Here is a 10,288-nt window from a genome sequence, read left to right on the forward strand (position 1 = left end):
GTGAAAACCAACATGTCTGCATTTATCTAATTGTGCACAACCTTTTCTTTGTACAGTGTCCTTCAGGCTAACTTTCAGCTCCTGCGCAACTGGCACTAGCAATGCTTTGAGGTATCTCATCTACCACATTGCAATCCACCTGAATTTTACCTGAGCCTAGCAGACAGTGTGCTACCTGCTGCCTGGTTTTGTCAGACACCTGCCCCAGAACATTTAAGGCCTGGCAGGGGAGGCCTGATCCCTCTCGCTGCCTGTCTTGCAGAAGCCTTGTGTCAGCGTGAGTCTGGTCATGAGCTGCCCGCCTGTGCCGGGTCACTGGAGAAGTCAGGGCTTTCCCTTGGTACGTGTCTTCCTAAGCCCCCACCTGGGTGAGTGACCAGGCTGTAAACCTGGCTGGACCTCAGACTTCTAGTCAAGGAGCATAAACGACTTTTTTTTCTGGAACCGTTGCACCCAGGGAGCTCGTAGCATACACCAGGCAAATTAACTTGGTTTTCCTGTACTGGAGGAGAAAAATGCGTTTATTTTTCTGTTATGATCTGGATGAGGGCATTGAGCGAGTAAGTTTGCAGATGACACCAAGTTGGGCGGGAGTGTTGCTCTGCTTGAGGGTAGGAAGGCTCTACAGAGGGATCCGGACAGGCTGGATCGATGGGCCGAGGCCAACTGTGTGAGAGTCAACAAGGCTAAGTGCCGGGTCCTGCACTTGGGTCACAACAACCCCATGCAACGCTACAGGCTTGGGGAAGAGTGGCTGGAAAGCTGCCCAGCAGAAAAGGACCTGGGGGTGTTGGTCAACAGCCGGGTGAATATGAGCTGGCAGTGTGCCCAGGTGGCCAAGAAGGCCAACAGCATCCTGGCTTGTATCAGAACTAGTGTGGCCAGCAGGACTAGGGAAGCGATCGTCCCCCTGTAATTGGTGTTGGTGAGGCCTCACCTCGAATACTGTGTTTGGTTTTGGGCCCCTCACTACAAGAAAGACATTGAGGTGCTGGAGCGTGTCCAGAGAGGAGCAATGAAGCTGGGGAAGGGTCTAGAGCACAAGTCCTGTGAGGAGCGGCTGAGGGAACTGGGGTTGTTTAGCCTGGAGGAAAGGAGGCTGAGGGGAGACCTTATCGCTCTCTACAGCTACCTGAAAGCAGGTTGTAGCGAGGTGGGTGTCGGTCTCTTTTCCCAAGTAACGAGCAATAGGACGAGAGGAAACGGCCTCAAGTTGCACCAGGGGAGGTTTTGATTGGACATTAGGAAAAATTTCTTCACAGAAAGGGTTGTCAAGCATTAGAACAGGCTGCCCAGGGAAGTGGTTGAGTCACCATCCCTGGAGGTATTTAAAAGACGCATAGACATGGCGCTTGGGGACATGGTCTAGTGGTGGACTTGGGAGTGCTAGGTTAACAGTTGGACTCAATGATCTTAAAGGTCTTTTCCAACCTAAATGAGTCTATGATTCTATGGTTAGATAGGACAAGACTGCCAACTCAGCAAAAATAGTAATGCGGTCACGGTTTGGAAAAAGAACTGACCAGCCTGGACCGTGAAAGCAGCTTTGGTGAGAGGCACCGCAGCAGGAGGGCCAGAGCTGTGAGGGGGAGCCCTGCCGGGTACAGTAAAACCAATGCCTTTGCCGCACCTGCATCAGGGCTTCAGTGGCCGGCTTCTCAAACAACTGCTCGTGTTCACACAGAGGGATGTTTATGAAGTCTGTAATCCCAAACACTTGAGCTCTTCAGGAAAAGGACATATTTGACTTCATGGGGATTAAATGCAGAGGTTGCTAATGTAAATGTGAAGATTTCAGGGACCAAAGCCCTTCTACTAATATCCCCCATGATTTTACAAGGCACAAAATAGTACCTCTGCCCGTAACTCCTGCAATGACTGACAAAAGCAATACTACACCCTGCCACGCTTCCAACCACACATTTCTTTTCCTCCTCACTCTTCCACATCCTCCCTTCAGCCTCTACCTCCAGCCTCCTTGCAAATGGACACACCTGGAAGGACCGGCTCTGCAGAGACACCTGCTACAGAGCACTGACTCCTTGCAGAGAGCACCTCCTTGCCCAGCTAGCAGCATGCTTATCAGCGTGTAACAGAATTCACGTTTCTAGTAGGCAAAGTGGTTATGGTCACAGAAAAGATGATTTATTGCACTGAAGCCTCCTGAGGTTTCAGTAGCCAAAAAGCAAGCAGCTGGTGAACAGGGAACACCAGGGAGAATACACCAGGTGTAAACCAGCTCTGCAGAGCACTGTGGCTTCCAGGCAGACACAGGGCCCTCCCCTGCCAGGGGATGTGGAAACGCTGAGGGCTGGGACTGCACAACCAATGGTGGTGTCGTGGTTTAACCCCAGCCAGCAACTCAGCACCACGCAGCCGCTTCCCCCTCCCCCCTCCCAGTGGGGTGGGGAGGAGGAAAGGGAAAAAAAAAAAAGTAAAACTAGTGGGTTGAGATAAGAACAGTTTAATAACTAAAGTAAAATATAATACTAAGAATTGTAATAATGAAATATAATAATAATAGTAATGAAAAGGAATATAACAAAAAAAAGGAAGGGGGGGGAAGAAAAAAAACCAGTGATGCACAATGCAACTGCTCACCACCCACTGACCGATGCCCAGTGAGTTCCCGAGCCGCGATCCGCACCTCCTGGCCAACTCCCCCCTGTTTATATACTGGGCATGACGTTCCATGGTATGGAATATCCCTTTGGCTAGTTCAGGTCAGCCGCCCTGGCTCTGCTCCCTCCCAGCTTCTTGCACACCTGCTTGCTGGCAGAGCATGGGAAACTGAAAAGTCCTTGGCTTAAGATAAGCGCTACTTAGCAACAACTAAAACATCAGAGTGTTATCAACATCATTCTCACACTAAACCCAAAACACAGCACTGTACCAGCTACTAAAAAGAAAGTTAACTCTGTCCCAGCCAAAACCAGGACAGGTGGCCTTAAGAGAGATGCTGCAGCCTCCTGCTGCTCAGTGCTGAAGAGAGCTACAGCCCTTTAGCTGAGGCAATCTTAGATTATGATCACTCTGATGGAAAAAAAAACCCTCGTATAACCAGCTTAAAAATAGAGAAGCTGTAACAGTCTGGAGAGTTATGGCATCTGTCATGCCAGCCAGTCTCCTATTAATACCAACAGGAGCAAGGACCACACGGTCAGCTAGCTGACTGTGCAGCTGAATTGCAGAGCACGGGAACAAGTACTCTAGCTGATGCTTGGTGCTGCCCATTGCAAAGCTTGCCCTGAGTTTGTTTTACTCCACATTTTCTTACTGATTTATTACCTTGAGTTAAGAGTTAAGATTGAACCAGTTTGCAACAGCATGTCCTGCTACCATTTATTTTTTCTGGGTGTGGGCTTCAGGAAAAACCCAAGACAACAAGGTAAGCTGTTAAAACGGGCGGTGTTCCGGAAACCCTAATTCAGTAGTGCAGAGTAATCCACTAAAAGCTAGTCAGCAGTTTCTAGCATTATGATCCATTTCCATGATCTGAAAAGAGGTGACGCGGACGATCTGTGCATTAGCAGGTATCCTTAGACTGACATTTCTATCGCTACCGCAATCTCTCTTCCTCATGCCCTTCTCCTCCACACCATGTGCTGGAGCCACTGACTGCCAGCCCGAGGACCCTCAGCCAATTTTCACAGTCAGTGCTATGCATGTTGACCCTGAAAACCTGCTGCTTGTGTAGCTGCCTTCTGGCCCTGAGACCTGAACAGAACAAAGTTTCACCCAGATTTTTTCCTGTTACATTTTTGTAGTTGCCCACAAGGTTTCTGCCTTGCTTAAGCAAAGGAAGAGGTGCAAAAAGACTGGCGAAAGGGGATGTGCTGACAGGAACTGCCTATTTAACTGCCGGCTGTCCTCCAGACATGCAAGCCTGCGGTGCAAACCCTGCTGTAAGTCCTGGAGAATGTGCAGCGCACTGCACTTTTTTGCGGTGCTCAGACGTGTGTGATATCCTTTCCCTGCTTCCCATGTCATGACTTCACACAACTGTAGCCTGCGGTGCAAGCTGCAGTGAACGTAGGGTCGCCTGCAAGACCAGACAGGAAGACCAAACCAGAACGGTGTGGCTGTGGTAGGGGGGGAAGTGGGAGGTGGGGGGTAGTAAGAGGAGACAATGTCTAGTTTGGTTTTCCATAAGGAAAATACTTGTAAGTTTTTAATAGTTTTAAGCCCTCAGAGTGTCCAGTTTGTGCCTTGGTTAAATGTGGGAGGCACTGCTCCTCATCAGCAAGCCTGCTCTGAGTGCTATGGGTGGTGTGTGCATGAGGTGACTTGTTGATAAACCCTCTAGCAGCAAGTAGCTTTACAAGCAGTTGCTTATAGTGATTTGTTTTTTGTGAGGCAGTTTTCCAAATCAAATTTGAAGAAATAGTTGCTTTCTGGACAGAGGATACGTATATGGAGCTGATCAAATATCGAAGGCTGAGCTCTTTCACAGAAGACAAAGCTCCTGGCATTGGATGGTCTCCACCTGGGGCCTGTTTGCTGTTCATTAGGTGACCACTCGGTTTTACTTCATTGATGTGAGCAGCAGAAAGCACCTTGGCTGTGCTTTAAAAGAGGAGCTTCCCTATCACCCATGTTTGACTGGGAGGGGAGGTGCTAACACATCAGTCTTTTGGGGATTAGAAGGGCTTGCTTCAGGTACTCCAACCACTAGGTTTTCAAAACATTGAGTATGGTGGCATTTGAAGCTAGCTGAAACTCAGGTTGAAGATGAGTCTTTTACGGTACTTCGAAGAGTGTGTTTAACCCTCTCTCATCAGGAGAAATGCTTTATAAAATTTGTGACTGGCTCAATTACATGCTATTAATTTTATTCCCAGACCTGATGTGGAACAGCTGCAAACATCAACAAAGTGAGCCACATGTCAATTTTTCTGTTAACGCTCAAAGTCTTGAAGCCAGATGTTTGAGCAGCAGCAGAAGGGAAAATGAGTTCAATTTCCTGGCCAGGATATAACAAGCCTTTGTGTCACAGGATCTTCGCCACCCCTTAGAGCCGTCATTTGTACAGTTTTCCCCGAGTGCTTTTCTCAAAACAAACAGGAGAACATGGAAGCTGAAGAATGGCTATCGCGTGGAGGAAACCAGAGCAGATAAAAACAGCTGACCAAGTATGCTGGCTTCAGCAGATACGCAGACTGTCTGGGCTGGAGGGTCCACACCCAAGCAAACAAGCCCTGCTCAAGTTCAGCATCTCCACCCAGGTTGCTTCCCTGGTACTCGCTTCCCCGGTGCTCGCTTCCCCAGGAGACCAGCCTTCCCTGGGGGAGAAGACTGCCCTGCCGTGGGCTTTCCTTGGCAAGCGCAGCAAGGGACAGCCAGCCATGGCACAGGTCACAGGCAGAAAGGACAGCTTCTACTCAGCAAGCTGTGTCTCAGCAGACTCTCAGTTTCACCACGGGTACACCGCTTTGGAGCTAGAAGGCTGGATGTCCAGATGTATTCGGGGACTTCAGGATAATCTTGGCATCAGGTAATTTTTGAAATGTTTGTAAGAATTAGGTGTTTCAGAATGGGGGGACTGGCAAAGCTAGCTGCAGAAAACTTTCTTTACATCCTAGAGACCCTTAAATTTCTGGTCAGAATACAGTGTCTTTTGCTACTGTGATTTATAGTGAGGTGCCTGCTGCTGAAGAGAACAAATTCTTCTCTCTCTCGAGCCAAGCAAGGACCATAATTCCCCCCACACCCAGGAAAGGTGCAGGGGCGCAGCCGTCACCCCTCCATGTCTACTCCAGCATACAGCAGTAGAAAAGTAGTTGCTCAGCTCAGGGTTTGGTCTCCTTGCTGTCTTTGAGAGCACCTCTGTGCTATGTCAGGAATGAGACCCTCCTTATCTCCCATGGTGGCTGTTTGTGGCACAAATCTTTGATGCAGAGATTGTCTGAGGAGGAAAATGCATGTTTAGTTATCCTAAAGGGCAAGGCATTCACCTCCAAAGCTGCAGCTCTCAGTCCCAGCTCCCAGTGCCATTTCTGTGCTGGGAAGCAAACATGTCTTCCCACTCCCTTCTGGAAAAAGTTGGCATTGGCAGATGCTGCATGCCAAGCACCTCCAGAGGAGAGGATGTGGAAGGCCATGTATGCAGGCTTGGTGTGTTCGGCATGAGCGTGGATCTGCAGGCTAATCCTCAGGCTGAAGGAGACCCATGTTTTGAGTAGTCCCAGAAGAAGAAGCTGGTGAACCTGGGGAGATTTAATTTGAAAGTGCGTAGGCATTTACGTTTTCAAAAACCTTCAGGGTTAGTTAGCAGCCGAACAGGAATCCTGCAGAGCACAAATCTGGATTTGGGTATTTAAATCCCCCACAACCTTTTTGTTTGTCTGAGCAAAAGTAACTTCAAATGTATTTTGAGAATATGGCTTCCCAAAATGCAGCAAAGGCTGCTAACTCTAGCTTTCACATTAACTGGAATAGGCTTAATCAAAACACATCATGTTGATCTGAAAGCCTTCGGTTTACCTTGACAGATTTTCTCCTAAGGGCTTTTATGCCCAGACACTTGAGCAAAGTGACCAAATTGCCCCCATGCAATCAGTAGTACTTCAAGGCTAAATACACTTAGTAAATAGAAAGGAAAAATTTAGATTTTCAACTTGGGCTCAAAGTGATCTGACACCTTGTTATTAAACAGCTTTTCCAACACTTGAATGACCCTCCTCTCTTCAGCAAAGACACATTTCCAAACCAGTCCCAAGCTAGCTAATTTCAGCCTCAAACAAAAACTAGGGAGGCCACTCGGCAAAGCGAATGGAGGTCAGGGGAAGCTTTTCCTTCAGCTTGCAGCATCCTCACCTCTTCTAATGCCAGACGTACTTTCAAAAGCAGAGTGTAATTTTGACCTTAGCCTGCTCTGTTGTAAACTGACAAATTATAGTCATTACGCAACCAAAGTAATTTCGCATTGCAAAAATACATGTTTACAAACACTTCCTATCCAAAGAGAAACAGAAGGCATAGCTATAAAAGAAGCCCAGAGACTTACATTCAGAGCAGCTCTTAAGGCCGAGAATGTCGCTGAGTGGGGACACAAACCTCCACTGCACTAACCATTAAACCAAAAGATCTTTACTAATCTAATAAATCACTGTAAGACTCAGTAGATAACCCTGCTTCTGCTAGGGTGGCATTGAAAAGAGTGCTAATCTGTAGGCGTTGCTGTATTTGACCTCACTTCAAACCGAGGACAATGTCCTCCGAAGCTCTGGCTAGAAAACAACGTGGTATGTCTTCTACCTTCTAAATAATTTGTCAGCATCGAGGTTATCATATTTATCTCATCTGGTATACAGCAAATGTAATACCACTCCTTTTGAACAGAGGCTGTAAGATAGAAAAAAATAGCTTGTATACTTCTGCTGCCTATGAGCTTTTTCTGTGAAGACCCGTGTACAGCATGACAACAGAATGGCCTGTCTGCTGCAGGTGGCATCATCTCTAGCCACTAGATCACAAACTGTAAATCTCTAGGAGCAAGCTTTAAATGCGTTTTTAAATTTATTTACAGTCTGTAGAAACTCACATACTGCAAAAGTTCAGAAGAGAGCATTTGTCAGAATAGGACAAGGTCCCTTTGTATACTTCATGGTTGCTTTTTAATTTGTGCAGAGATTTGGCATGTCTTTAACACAAGGGTGATTTATTCACAGTGGCTCAATAACGCACTAACTTCAGACAAATTCTTCTGGTTCATGGTGGTTTGATTTTGTGGCTGGAGCATCTGTATAATCCCAGTATGTGGAAAAGGTCCCAATTGCCTGATAAGTTGAATGCTCCTAGACTAGAAACTTTGAAAACTTCCTTGTAAGACAGATTTAATTGAGAGCAATTTTGCCCAGTCTCTTCCACTCCTGACCCTTCCCTTTTTGAAGGGCTCATCTAAAAACACATAAGCAAAATTGAATGCTACCCAAGAAATGCAGGATTTTTTCTTAATTGCCTCACTTGGAAGCTATCTGTCTTTAACTGTGCTGTAGCCAGAAATTACTTCCATTTACACACTTATGCCTATGCTTGAAAACTTCCACAGGCGAGCATTTACGCAGAGTTGTAGTTGTGATGCCCAAGTACGACTGCTCACTGGAGATTGTCTGCACTTATGTCCATCAAGGCAGTGAGGAAAACCAGCTGACCCCTTTGCTACTGCCTTTAAGCTTGCTGCTGCTACACTACTAAGTTTGAGTAAGCAGTGATTGCAAATCACCGGCATCATAGTGAAAGCTAGCAACACAGTTAATGTGTTTTCTAGATTTAAAAGCTTGAGGACTTGCAGTGGCTTGTAAGTTCAGTGTGATGAGCCATGAGCAAAAGCATAAAGGAAGGCTGCAGTGATTTTTGTTTTCATGCCATTGCCAGACAAAGGTATTTGGAAGGTGAGGACTTTAAAAACCTCCCTGGAAGAATTTTAAGAGGTAGGAAGCCAAGCAATGTAACTAAGCAATGATTTTTTTTTTAATGATGTAGTCCTTCAGTGTTAAAATTTAAGGCAGGGAAACTCCACCACGACAGTGCAGTAGTAAGGCAGGCTTCGCTGTAAGTGGCAGAAAGCTTTGATTTGCTGCTTTTGTTCTAAGGGGTCAGATGATGATCTTTACATCAGTACACCAAAGGAAATAATTTAAACATAATTAACTTGAGCTAACACTGAAACTCTTGGGAACATGATGGTATTCAATGCAAGGGGGGTTTTAACTTGCTCTTTATCAGAGATGCAATATTACTGTTTGAATTAAGACAAGCCTTAATTAACCTTGACCTAAGTGAGAATACAGTTGGGTTAACAATATCACATTTGCTCAGACTGTAGTTCCAGTATACTTTTAGAGTGCAGAAGGACTAAACTATTGTTTTACTGAGGATTAATATAGCAACTTCTCCATTGCTTATGCCTGGTTCTCACATTCTTGTTTCAGTGATTGTTTTTTGGGAAAATGCATTATAAATCAATCTTATCAGCGTTAAGCTTTGTTCTCTAACACTTAGTAAATGGGTTATTTTATACTTGTATGCCTTTTCAGATAGGCTGTAAAGATAGCTGTCTGTCGGGGGGGTTGTTATTTTTATTTTAAAACAAATACACAAAACACTAAAGCGAAAATCCCTACTTTTGAGAGACAAGTTAAGGAGAAACTTAGAAATGAAGTGCATTCACATGGATCCTGAGAGACTGACAGCTGAATGCAATATTTTGAAAAACAGTACTTTTGCCTGGGACTAACAAATTGGAATATATTTTGGTAGTTCAAATGAAACCTATCGCCTTTTTTCTGACTGAAAGGACCAAGTTAGATGCTATACCTCCTCCCAATGTCTTTAGAGTATGGCCCTTCATTCCACAAAACCCAGGCTAGTTTTTTTTGAACGCTGCCTGATTTTGCAAGTACAAGAAGAAAGGAGAGGAGGGAGTTTGGTTGTGTAGCTGCCTTCAGAAGAAGCTACTTGCAGCTTCAGAGCAGATACCAATTCCCTCCTCCTACATGCAGTCAGCTCCCCCCTTGCAAACTGTCTGCAACCTGCAGCCCTGCTGCAGCATCCACCTGTTCAGTTGTGAAACACAGACTGTGGCAGGCATCTCCTCTGCAAGGCTTTGTAAAAAAAAAAAAAAAAGCTTCAAAGTGGAGCCAGTAGCTTGAAAATGTTGTTTTGGGTTTTTTTGGTGGTTTGTTGTTTTTTTTAGGGTGTCAGGTGCTGGAGGTGCCACTCCCAGGTTCCAGCTGCCCTGAAGGCAAGCCTGCAGCCCATGGCACAGAGGGTGGCCTTGCAGAGTGCACCCGCGTGGTGGTCCCACAGAGCCACCTGATCCAACACCCACCTAGTCGAGAGACTGAAGTGTAATGCCTAAATAAGCTGTATTCACAGACCAAAAACCCAAACCTGAGGGAAAGATGATATTTTCCCGGAATTAGCTATTTAAAATACAAAGTAAATTTCTGACTTATGACTCGTCTAGGCACAACAACTTGAAAATAAAGTAATCTATCCAGGCGCCACATCTTTTTCACAATAGCATGCAAATGTCTCCTGCAATTTTGGGCAGACCGTCTTTCTGAATTGGCCACTTTTGCTTCTCACCTGCTCATTGAGACAAAAAAATAGCCTTTTGTGTATTTTGGGAAGGGGGTGAGGTTTTTCTATATGGATTGAGATGACCCAAAATGAAAGCAGCTGTGCAAAATAGCCAACTTGGAGATCTGTTCCCCTGATCTGTGCTGCCCACATGCACCAGTGTGCTGCATCTGGCCCCGGAAAGGAGCACACGGTCTTTCCC

The sequence above is a fragment of the Gymnogyps californianus genome, chromosome 4 (assembly GCF_018139145.2).
Source record: "Gymnogyps californianus isolate 813 chromosome 4, ASM1813914v2, whole genome shotgun sequence".
NCBI classification, from domain to species: Eukaryota; Metazoa; Chordata; class Aves; order Accipitriformes; family Cathartidae; genus Gymnogyps; species Gymnogyps californianus.